The 12203-nt window shown below is 35.7% G+C and overlaps 1 long non-coding RNA gene across 1 annotated transcript; it reads left to right on the top strand.

Annotated features, from left to right (window-relative positions):
- The first annotated feature begins 10207 nt into the window (after positions 1–10207).
- LOC147381894 (uncharacterized) lies at positions 10208–12203 on the top strand. Its single transcript, XR_015174280.1, has 2 exons — positions 10208–10435; positions 11940–12203. It is a non-coding gene; the product is annotated as an uncharacterized LOC147381894 (long non-coding RNA).

Below are 12203 nucleotides of genomic sequence, written 5' to 3'. Positions count from 1 at the left end.
TGGGACAATGAAAGTCATGTTGGAAATTTGAATGTATAAATATTAGAATATGTGGTATCAGAGCTACGGTTTTAAAACTCTATATCTTGGCTATTATTCGTGAATAAAAGATTTTCATAAAATTCTTGTGTCAATTTCTTAATCTCATCGTATGACCATGATTGTTGAATTTTCATATATCTGTGTGATTTTAATTTTGGTATTTTGGATTTCTGATTTTATATAGGTTTCATACATACATGAAATTTCTGTTTTCATATATATTCAAATCGTTTTGGAATTTTCATTTTTAAATAATCGATTGGTCTTAAGGTATTTCTATTTTGAATAAATAATCAGTATTTAGGTATTTCTATTTTGTAAATGTAATCGATATTTAGCGAATTTCTGGTTTAATACATATGCCATCAGTATTTAGGGAATTTCTGTTTTAATATATAAATGACCAGTAATTGTTGGGATTTCTAATTTTCATGTATATTTATTGCGGTTCATATATATTCAATAGGTATTTGGTTTTTTCTGAAATATACGTGTATGTTCAATCAGATTTCTAATTTATACATACATATTAAATTTCGATTTTTCTGAATTTAAAATATACATTTAGTTTCAATTTTTTTGATTTGTTCATGTATATATATCTAGACACCCCATTTTTGCACTCGCTTGATTAATCAACTCGTCAATCCGATCGCAATGATTCCCAATGATAGATGTGTATTCCATTACTTTATTTTGTTACCAGATATGTTTCAGAAATCCGGATGAGGTATCTCGAACTAATAAAACCTCAGAAACCACGCTACGCTAGGAAAATACGATCCAGAAACATAGAAATCATCATCTTGCAAACCAAAAAGAAACTTCACGATAAAAATCATTAAAAATTCACCAAATTACCAAAATACCCCTAACCTCAAAACAACCTTAGAGCCTACGTTACGCTTAGGAAAACTCTCTCAAATACATAAAACAACAAATCGAAATCAAATAAATCATTTCACCAATTTTAACAGAATTCGACAAAATTACGAAAATGCCCCTCATAAAGTTCACGACCATTTCACACAAAATTTTTTATAAATAATACAAACTAATATTTCCATTGAATTCCTTATGAAAAATCGATTCTAAAACATCCTAGAACATTAAAAATCGACTTAAAACGTGAAAAGTCCTCTCCGGGGGTAAAACGGTAATTTCACAATTTTCATAATTAAAAAATTTGAAATTAATAAATAAAACATTGAATAATTAAAGTGAAACATTAATGAAATTAATTTAAAATTTTGAATCGAAGAAATCGATCAATCGGACTTTCAAGTAAAATTATTGAGGGTTCGTGGGATATTTCTTTAAAGACCCCTCCATTTGGGGGTCCAAAGAATTAAAGATATTTTAGAGGGGGGTTCTCCAAAAATTAAAATTAAATCAAGCAAGACTGAAGTCAAGGTATTAAAGTCAATCAAGTGAGACTAAAGTCAAAATTAAAGTCAATTAAGAAGGACTAAAGTCAAGATATTAAAAGTCAATCAATTAAGACTAAAGTCAAAATATTAAAAGTAAATCAAATAAGAGCAAAAGTCAAAATCATAATAGAGTTCTAATTAAATAATAACTCTATTTAATAGAGTTCTAAATAAAAAATAATTCTACCTAAAACAATTCTAATTAAAACACAATTATACCTAAACCAAATCTAACTAAAACACAACTCTAATTAAAAGAACTCTAATTAAATACTAACTCTATCCAAATCAACCCCTAAAAACATCTATAAATAGAGGTGTTCACACCCTATTTTTGGATCAAATCATAAACCCTAAGAGAAGTAGGTCTAGAAGCCCCCATAGCCTCCCATAAACCCTAGTTTTGGAGCCCCAACTCCTTACCTAACATCCCCCCTTCGATTTTAGCATAAGAAACGCCTAAAAGCCTTCCAAAAACATCCTAAAATCCACAACAAACTTGAAGAGTTCAGATCCAAAAATAAGGAGATACCTTGCCTCGGAGATCCGAAATCAAATCCGGAGACAGAACGAAGCAAGGGAACACGGTACAAGGAGCTATTTTTGTCAGATCTGAATGAGCAAAATCCTTGCTATCGGAAAGGTATGTAACTTTTTATTTTTATTTTTATCTAGGTTTTTAGCAATGTGATATATTTGGGAAGTTAGTAGAGACCGACTTTGCCCGGGCGAGGTTGGTGCCTAACACCTTCCAACCCCGTAACGTGATCCCCGGACTCTTTTTCTCTTTCGTAGATTAGTTCGCCTTTTTAGCGTCAGTTTGGTTCCTAGACCTTAATAACTAGGTGGCGACTCCCAAACCTCAAGGGTCAAAAGCGGATTCGCGCACCCCGCGGATTGAGGGCGCTTTCAGTGGCGACTCCACTGGGGACCATTGAGGATCAAACTTGAAAAATCCCAAGTATGGGAGCATTGCCAAGATGACCTAGTTTTTTTTTTATTTAGTTGGATTTATTTTTTTTATTTTTTTTATTTATTTATTTATTTTTGTCTTGATTGTAGATGATTTTGGGTATTGCATTTTTTTTCCAATTAAGGATCACTTTTTGATGATCCCTAAATAATGAAATATTCAAATTGACATATGAAAATGATGGAATGATGAAGGTTGGGACAGTAATGTTAAAACGTTTTTACAAAATATTCTAGTGAGAATTAAGTCTGGGAACCTCTTAATAAAACGTATATCTCATCGAGTAGATTAATTTAGAACTTGAGTTCACTCAATTTCGTTATCGGAAGCCTTAGATATCATCGATGCAAGTTCAATCTGTAAATCTGGAATTGTTGTTGAATGAAAGTTGGGACAGCAATGTTAAAACTTTTTTACAAAACATTCTAGTGAGAATTAAGTCTGGGAACCTATTAATAAAACGTAGATCTCATTGAGTAGATTAATTTAGAATCTGAGTTCACTCAATTTCATTACCGAAAGCCTTAGATATCATCGATGCAAGTTCAATCTGTAAATCTGGAATTGTTGTTGAATGAAGGTTGGGACAGCAACGTTAAAACGTTTTTACAGAACATTCTGTTGAGAATTAAATCTAGGTACCTTTAATAAAATGTAGATCTCATCAAGTAGATTAATTTAAAACTTTAGTTCACTCGATTTCATTATCGGGAGCCTTAGATATCATCGATGTAAGTTCGGATTGTATTTTCCAAATTCACAGAAAATTCGAATTTATCTAATGTTAGCACAATTAATGTTCCTGAGAGTGAGCTCATCTCAACCATTGTCATTCTATCATCAATGTAACATCTATTGGAATCTCGATTTATTCTGGATCACCCCAAAATGACCTTTGGTTGGACTATAAAAATTACAAAATCATGCTTATTGCAACGATCGGATTTAATTCATTATCATATGCCATATTTATTGATTAATTTACCATGATCTTGCTTGAAATACATGATTGATGTTGATCGTAATGTTAATGTGCTTATGTGATGGGAATAATGTGATCTTAATTGAATATTCATTTGATTTGAATGATTTTGGTTTTGATTAAATGTATGATGGTATGATTAGGGCCATGGGCTCATTTGTTTGAAAAAGGCCCCGGGCACACCCCACCCTATGTTGCACACACCACATGCACGTTTACCGTTTTACACACTTACACGTCCTATATAGCCAACGTGGCACTAGTGCGTGGCATGATCTCTTCGGAGATGCGACGTCATTCATGAAAACCACAACTCCAGTCATGTACCTTAGGGTATATCAAACTGGGACATCAATACCGTCTAATCAGGTGATTTTGAGAGATGTATTGATGCACCCAGGCTAGAGCGACCTGAGCCTTTTACCTATTGTGAACCACACAGTCACATGTCCCGATTGCCAACGTAGTACTAGTACGTGGTCGGTCCCCTCGTGGGATGCCAAACCATTTATGAAAGCTACAACTCTTGACTCGTACCCGTAGGTGTAAAAGATAATCTAAGTATATCAATTGCACTTCTTGGTCAAAATCGGTGCCTAAGCAAGATCTTGCCCCGCTGTACCCTACTGTACGTGGGGGATAGACGACGTCTATTCTAGACGAGAGGTATTTAAGTGAGCCCTTGCTCAGCATTGTGCGCCACCTCTCAACTGGAGATCGAACTGGCTGTTTTTGGCTTCAGAGAAGTGAGTTGAGGTTTTAGATTATCACCTATACGGTATATCAAACCAAGTCACCACGTATCGAAAGGTATATAGGTGTGCTTGGGCAAGGGTAGCCAGATAAAAATGCATTGCACGTAGTAAGCTTAGAGTCTAGAAACATTCCCTGTAGGTCAAGACTCGAAGTTGTCGTGGGTGTTCGCAGGTTGTTTATTGAATGGAACCTTTGGATTGATGAATATATGTAAATGATGTGAATGATGAGATCAAAGTGTATGATTGTCCTCAAGGATCAAAAATTTGTTTTGAAAATTAAAATGGGTGCACCGACCCAATAAAGAATCCATTCTTTTACAATAATGACCCAGTCCATCCCAATCCAATAATAATGGTGGGTTGGGCAATTTAAATTGAAATAAAAATCAAATTTTCAAAGAAGAAAAATGGTTTACGAAGGGAAAGTGTTTTCTAGAAAAAGTGTATTCCAAAATAAGTGTTTTCTAGAAAAAAGTGTTATTCTCTAGAAAATAATGTTTTCTAAGAAAAAGCGTTTTCCAGGAGAACAAGATTTTCCAAGAGAAAATGCTTTCCAAATAACAAACTATTTTTCAGAGAAAAAATATTTTTCAGAAGAAAATATTTTCCGAAAGAAAAGAAAATGAAGGAAAAATGATTTACAAAATATCTATTTTTGCATGGAAAATTTTTGAAATATGTTTTTTACCAAAAATCTATTTTTTGCATAGACCTTGTAAAATTATCAAAATATGTTTTTCTAAAAAGAAAATGATTGTAAAAAATAATCAGAATTGTGAAAATTTTTATTCAATAAAAACATTATTATTAAGAGTGCAATAAAATTATTTTCCTTCTGAATAATCATTGAATGGATGAATTGTTTAATGGATTGGTGCACAAAATTCAATAAAATCTCAGGGTTTATTTAAAATGTTATCAAGGGGGTGACACTGAAATTGGTTAAATTCACCTTCAAAGAGGTTTAAAGGGTTATCATTGTGTCTAAGCTCAATCGTCCATCGTCTAGCTAGGGTTGTAAATCCGTTCAGTTAGAATAAACGTCAATATCAAGTCAACAGTCAGAAATGACCTCAAAATTTCTCAACATCGTCCAGTTGTTCTTTGAAGATCATAGTGCTTCAATCCTACCGGTTATAAACAATATCTCAGTCCTCAGTCCTAATCAAACTCGTGTGGGTACTTGTCTTGAGTTTTCATGAGTCATTTGGGTTAGCTCGAGTCATTTTTTCCAGCAAGGTCATGTCTTCCTTAGATTGAGTCTACTCTTTCCTATTGAGTCAAGTTAGTTCATCGAGTCTATAGAGGTGTCTGTTGCCCCATCTGAAATTGATCGGATAAAGGAAATTTTTGAATACCTCGCGCATATTAATGAATTAACTAATAATTTGATAGATTTCGTTTCTGAACCAGAAGATAAAAGTTAGGCTCAACCTTTAATCGAGAAAAGAAAGGTCTTTGACCTCGAAACAAAAAATAATTCCTAAAGAGATTCAAATAGAAACCATCTTATCCCTAAAGGAATACGAGGGGATAATGAATTTACTCAGAAATTTCAAAAGACTTGTTCGTGTGATCATATGAGGGTATGTTAAGTACAAGCTTGAGTGTTGTTCAACACGGAATAGATACTCGTCTATATCGATGGAGTCAAAGAAGATGTTATAAAATGTATCATCACTATCCTTACTACATCTTGAGTTTCAAATCACATATTATCAGTCGATATGGGGGTACCTTTTGAACTGATCTCTGAAAATGGGTCGTACTTCAAAGCATAAATCGTTACTCTACGTTTAAAGTTGAAGATCCGGAAGCACAAATCATCCCCCTACCGTCCTCAGATCAATGGAACGATTGAAGCAGTTAGTAAGAGTCTCAATACTATCATCAGGAAAATGTGTCAATCACATCGAGATTGGCCAGAAAAATTATCATTCACGCTATGGACATATCGAACTTCAATTCGATCCTCTACTGAAGCTACTCCCTACTCCTTAGTGTATGGCATGGAAGCAGTCTTGCTAGTTGAAATGGAAATTTCGTCTCTCAGGGTCTCGTTGGAAAATCATTTGTTAGAAACAGATTGGGTTCGTTAGCAGTATGAAGAATTAAACTTAATCGAAGAAAACGAGTTAAAGCCCTGTACCATGTGCAAGCTTATCTAAGAAGAGTCACCCGTGCATTTGACAAAAAGGTCAAAGCTCATTAATTACAAGTCAAGGATTTAACTATCAGACTTCAAATAAAATTGAACACTCCTCCTCGACTATAGGAGAAAGTTTGAACCCAATTGGAGAAATTCATTCATTAAGGAAATACTGTCTAGAAAAGTCGTTAGACTTCAAGATCATGATGGAAGTGAACTACCAGAGTCAACCAACCTTGGCCGGATCAAATGGTACTACATTTAAGGAGGCCATCTTTGGCCGAATCAATTTTCCTGCTACCCAGTTCATTATCTCCTTTCTTAGCCCTTTGCAGTCTTTTCAAAAAAAATGATGCCTTTTTATTTCTCAACCCGATCACCTAACCTAGGGGAGGGAAAATTCGAACTACGTTTTGGTCTGATCCCAAAATTCTGGGGTACGTAGGCAATCTGAGAAGTTACTTCAGGCCCGACCGCATCAAAATAAAAAAAATCTAGTTCCCCACACAATAAAAAAATTAAGAAAAAAAATTCAAAAGAAAAAGACATCCAAAATGGGGAAGAAAATTTAAGGAAAAAGAAAACAATTTAAATAAAACGCCACACAAGGGGCATTTGGGTTTTTGAGCCTCAAAATCCCTTTCTTTTTATACCCAGTCCTAAGCCTACCTATAAAAGTCCTCCTAAGTACCATACGAAAAGTCAAGGAAGATAGCAAAGCATGATCAGAAAGCAACTCCAGAAGTTCAGAGGAGAAGAAAAAGATAAAAAATGATGAAGCCTGCTAAGTTGAAAACTCGAAAAGGGCGACTTAGGCAAAAATTAAAGCAAGCTCGCAAGGTTGAAAATCTGAAAGGACAACTTTGGCAACAATCAGAGCAAAGAAAAAAAGAGAAGAGCTCGCTAGATCGAAAACCTGAAAAGGCGATCTAGGCAAAAGTTAGAGCAAGCTCGCTGATTGAAAACCTGAAAAGGCGATTTAGGAAAAAATTAGAGCAATAAAAAAAAACAGAAGAAAATCCCAAGCTGAAAGCAGTTCGAGCTGAAACATCAGAAGTCCGAATAATCAAGTTCAATACTTCGCTTAAACCAAGCATAGACTCAGAAGCCATAAGTATCTTGTCTACGATCGATCTGAAAATTTTTACTTCCCCAAGTGAACCAAGGGAGATAAGGGTGAATTCTATGATGAGTCTCGAAAGGAAATAATTTTGTACTCTTGAGCCTGACTCAAAACCTTCAATAAAATTAATCAAAATTTAAAGTTGAGTCTTTATTGCGCTTGTGGTAATCGATTATTTCAAACCTTCGTTCAAGGGGCATTTTCTTTCTTCTTTAATGTAACTTTTCCCCCTTATACTAGGGGCATTTTTTTTAATTTTTGCATGATGTGTTCAATTATCTTCAATGCCACGTACATTGTCAAACTAGGGGCATTTTGTTTTTGAGCAATGTTAATCCTAAAAGATAATGAAAACCCCAAACTTAAGGTTACCCTCTTGATAACAGTTTTTCGGAAAACTCTTGAGGATCAAAAGAAATAAAAACTCAGGTTTTAAATTCATAAAACTTTTTGATAAATCCTTGAGGTTCAAACAAAAGTTTTTTGGATCTCACATAGGAGATATGACATTCTTTCGTTCTCTAGATTCTTTTCCAGATTCAATCATTCTTGCAATCGATCATTTCTCTTCCTGATTCATTCCAATCAGTCTTCTCAAAATTCATTCATTCTTTCCCAAAATTCCTTCATTCCTCTGCCAGTTTTGCTCAGATGCCGCCGAGGGTTTTTTCGAAATTTTGCTCAGATGCCGCCAAGGGTTATCTTGGATTTTGCTCAGTTTCCACCAAGGGTTATCTTGGATTTTGCTCAGTTACCGCCAAGGGTTAACTTGGATTTTGCTCAGTTGTCGCCAAGGGTTATCTTGGAATTTGCTCAGATGCCGCCGAGGGTTTTCTCGGAATTTTGCTCAATTACCGCCAAGGGTTAACTTGGATTTTGCTCAGTTGCCGCCAAGGGTTAACTTGGATTTTGCTCAGTTGCCGCCAAGGGTTATCTTGGATTTTGCTCAATTTCCGCCAAGGGTTATCTTGGATTTTGCTCAGTTTCCGCCAAGGGTTATCTTGGATTTTGCTCAGTTACCGCCAAGGGTTAACTTGGATTTTGCTCAGTTGCCGCCAAGGGTTAACTTGGATTTTGCTCAATTGCCGCCAAGGGTTATTTTGGATTTTGCTCAGATGCCGCCAAGGGTTATCTTGGATTTTGCTCAGTCGCCGCCAAGGGTTATCTTGGATTTTGCTCAGTTGCCGTCAAGGGTTATCTTGGATTTTGCTCAGTGTCCGTCAAGGGTTATCTTGGATTTTGCTCAGTTTCCGCCAAGGGTTAACTTGGATTTTGCTCAGTTGCCGCCAAGGGTTATCTTGGATTTTACTCAGTTGCCGCCAAGGGTTAACTTGGATTTTGCTCAGTTTCCGCCAAGGGTTATCTTGGATTTTGCTCAGATGCCGCCAAGGGTTAACTTGGATTTTACTCAGTTTCCGCCAAGGGTTATCTTGGATTTTTCTTAGATGCCGCCAAGGGTTATCTTGGATTTTCCTCAATTTCCGTTAAGGGTTATCTTGGATTTTGCTCAGATGCCGCCAAGGGTTATCTTGGATTTTGCTCAGTTTTCGCCGAAAGTTTTCTCGGAATTATGCTCAGTTTATGCTTAGATTATACTCAAATTATACTTAGATTTTACTCAAATTTATCTCAGATTTTAAATCACACACTTGCACAGTTGTTATATCAGTCAAGGAGAATTTTTTAAATTCAAGGATCTGACGTTGCCAGTGAGAGCTCGCGCTCAAGGACCTGACAACCTTTTAGTTCGGGGAGAGTTTATGCTCAAGGATCCGAACGCCCCGACGAATTGCTAAATCAGGCTGCAAAATGAACTGTCACTAGCTTTGGCATTCGGATATCGCGCTATCTACCAAAATATATTTGCTATCTAGTTTGCTTCAACCCTCTGCCAAAGAGGGGCTGTAAAACCCCGAATTTTTAATTCGTATCTCGAGGAATAAATAAATAGTGGAATTTTAAGAAAATCTTGAAAGTGGGACTTAGGGTAAAATTGTAGGACCTTGTTCTGATCATTTTTAATGAAATTTGACCTCATCATTGGATTCAAAATGATAGAAAAACATACTTTAGCTTGTAAGCACGCTCAAATGTGAGTCCGAATATAAAAGTTGCAAAATCCTCGATTACCGGGTCGGACCAGGCTAAAACAGTGACTTTTTGTTAGAACAATAATTTTTAAAATTCAATTATACCATTGGGTTCATAACGAAAAATTATTCAACATGGACTATTTATTTGTCAAATTTGGAGACCAGAAAGTTGAATTATCGTCAAAAACGAAAACGACATCAAGTTTATGGGTCACCTCAGGCCAAAAATGTAAAATTTTGATGGAGACATAATTTGTAGAAATTGACTACACCATTAGATCCGGAACGAAAAATTAGATGAAATGGAGTATTCATTTGTCAGTTTTGGATTCCGGATGATCAAGTTATCATCGATCAAAACAATAGGCGAAATACCGATTTCGTCCTAACTTTTATAAATAAAAAAAAAAAAAAATTAATTTTTTATATAACTCATCTTCCCCAACTCGTCCTTACAGCATAATAAACGAAAAAATAAAAAATACAAAAATTAAACAATTTGTTTTTCCTCCGATTCTTCCACCTCAGATCTTTCACAAATGGCTCGCCGTCGACGATCGACGCAGAAGGGAGAAATGTCCGCAGCTTCGTTCTCTACAAAACCCACCCAACCTTTCTTCATTTCACTTTCTATTTCCCCCGATATTGTAAAAAAATCAGCCGTATTTTTATACGGAGATTTTCGTAACTTCAACCTCGGTTTTCATCGATTTCGGGGTCAAACCGTCTTTCGTCGTAGAAGGGAGAAGAGACGAGCACATCGAGATCTTCAAAACCACCAGGCCGGTTTCAAAAATCAGTCGCTTCGAAGTTCGGTCCGTCTCGATTTCCGCGTCGTTCGCCTCGATTTCCGCGCACGTGCTTCAATTCCGTCGCCTAGTGATTGTAAGGAACTCTCAATTTCTATTAGTAATCTAGATTGTGAAAATTGCATTTAGGATTTTATCGAAAATTTGGATGTATTTTTAAAATATAGAATTATTTTGTTATTTCAAAAATTCACGCCAGAAATTGCATGTTTGATATGTTTAATTGTAGTTTTAATAAATTATACGTGGGTAGGGTGTTTTAACGGGTTGTTGCCATAAATTGGGTCTTGTGCACTGCTCGGACCCCGTTTTGATATGAAATTTGTAATTTTTTTCAGTATTATTGATAGAAATAAATTCTATAGTTGAAAAATGTGATTTAATATTCAATGAACTCATATTGAGTTGATGAATATCAGAAAATGGATATTTTATGAAGAGATTGAAAACTGTAAAAGTCGAAAAAAGGGAAAAAGGGTATGAAACGGTAAAATGTCAGAGTCACACCCGAGGGGTGATGTCTGCATTTTACGTTGTTGTGTTGTATGCAGGTTGGTGAACGGATATCCAGGGATAATGTTACTGGTTGCATATTTATTTACTTTCTGTTAGCGCGAGGCGCTCTGTTATGTTATTTATTTTAGGCCGGGTGGCCACACTTGCATGGTAGGAAACTGGATATCTATTCTCAACCTTGTATTGTTAATTTCTCTTTTGTTTTCAAATGAAAATAATATATATAAGTAGCTATTTTGTGAGCTGTTAAAGAGTTTGTGAATGCCTGAAGGGATAGTGCATCATGTCATCCGGAGTGGTGTACTATCCTGGGATGTACGGTAGGGACCACCAAACTCATACGTGGTAAGGGACGCGTATGAGAGTGGAGTCACAACTAGAATCCGGGTTTATTCCTCTCTATCTTTACCAGTGAACTTGTAATATAAAGGTGGTCGTATACGAATGGTTTGTATCTTTGGGAATCACATGTACGCCTGATAGGCATAGACGAAGATGATTAGTGAGTGATCACTAACAATCTATAGTAGTCGAACGTTCTGACACATCGAAAAGAGACCCATTGCTTACGGTCACGTCAAACGGCCAGCCTGAGCCGGATAAATGGCCAACCAAACGTGGTAAGGGCAGCGACCGGCCACAAAATCAGGAACTAAAAGCCAGAAAGGAATTGTAACATCATGTCCCGACTGGGAGCGATCCAGTCGTGAATCCCAACTCTCTAATTCCAATACTCCACCATTGTGTATTATGTATCGGTTGCTTATTTTGATATATAAAATGAAATGCATGTTTATTGTTTCCATTTGATCAATTAGATTTGTATAAAAAGAGAATGTTATAGTGAGTACTGCTGATCGATGTAATGTGAGTTTTAAAATGTTTAGTTGCTCATCCCTAGCCATATGTACCAGTTAATCGTAGTTTTCTTCTGTAAAATTTTGTTTATTTTAAAATGATTCAGTATGTTTATTCGTTCATGTTAGGAGAGGTTATTGGCAGAAATTGTTGCTTCCTTACTGGGTAACCCTTGTTACTCACCCTTTCCTTCTCTATTTTTTTAGTTTCAGATCTAAAGCTTGGCGAGACAAGTATAGAGCACGAGTGAGAATCATCTGGTGGGTCAAATAGATAGCCAGACTTTGTCACTTGGTAAGTATTGGAGTTATACTCCATTTGTCTAGGAGTATTATAGATTTGTATTGAGCGTTAGGATTCTTGTTAGAGTGAGAAAATTTTGTATAATCCCGTAAATTTTCTTCTTCCGCACTCTGATAATTCGTACGTTATTAGACTTATATAGGCTTCCGCTAGTATTATATTTTGTA

Source organism: Akebia trifoliata, unplaced genomic scaffold, assembly GCF_017979445.1.
Source record: "Akebia trifoliata isolate Shusen 1 unplaced genomic scaffold, ASM1797944v1 Contig00152, whole genome shotgun sequence".
Lineage (NCBI taxonomy): Eukaryota > Viridiplantae > Streptophyta > Magnoliopsida > Ranunculales > Lardizabalaceae > Akebia > Akebia trifoliata.
The sequence above is the reverse complement of the archived record's forward strand: the minus strand, read 5'-3'. Positions and strand labels throughout refer to the sequence as shown.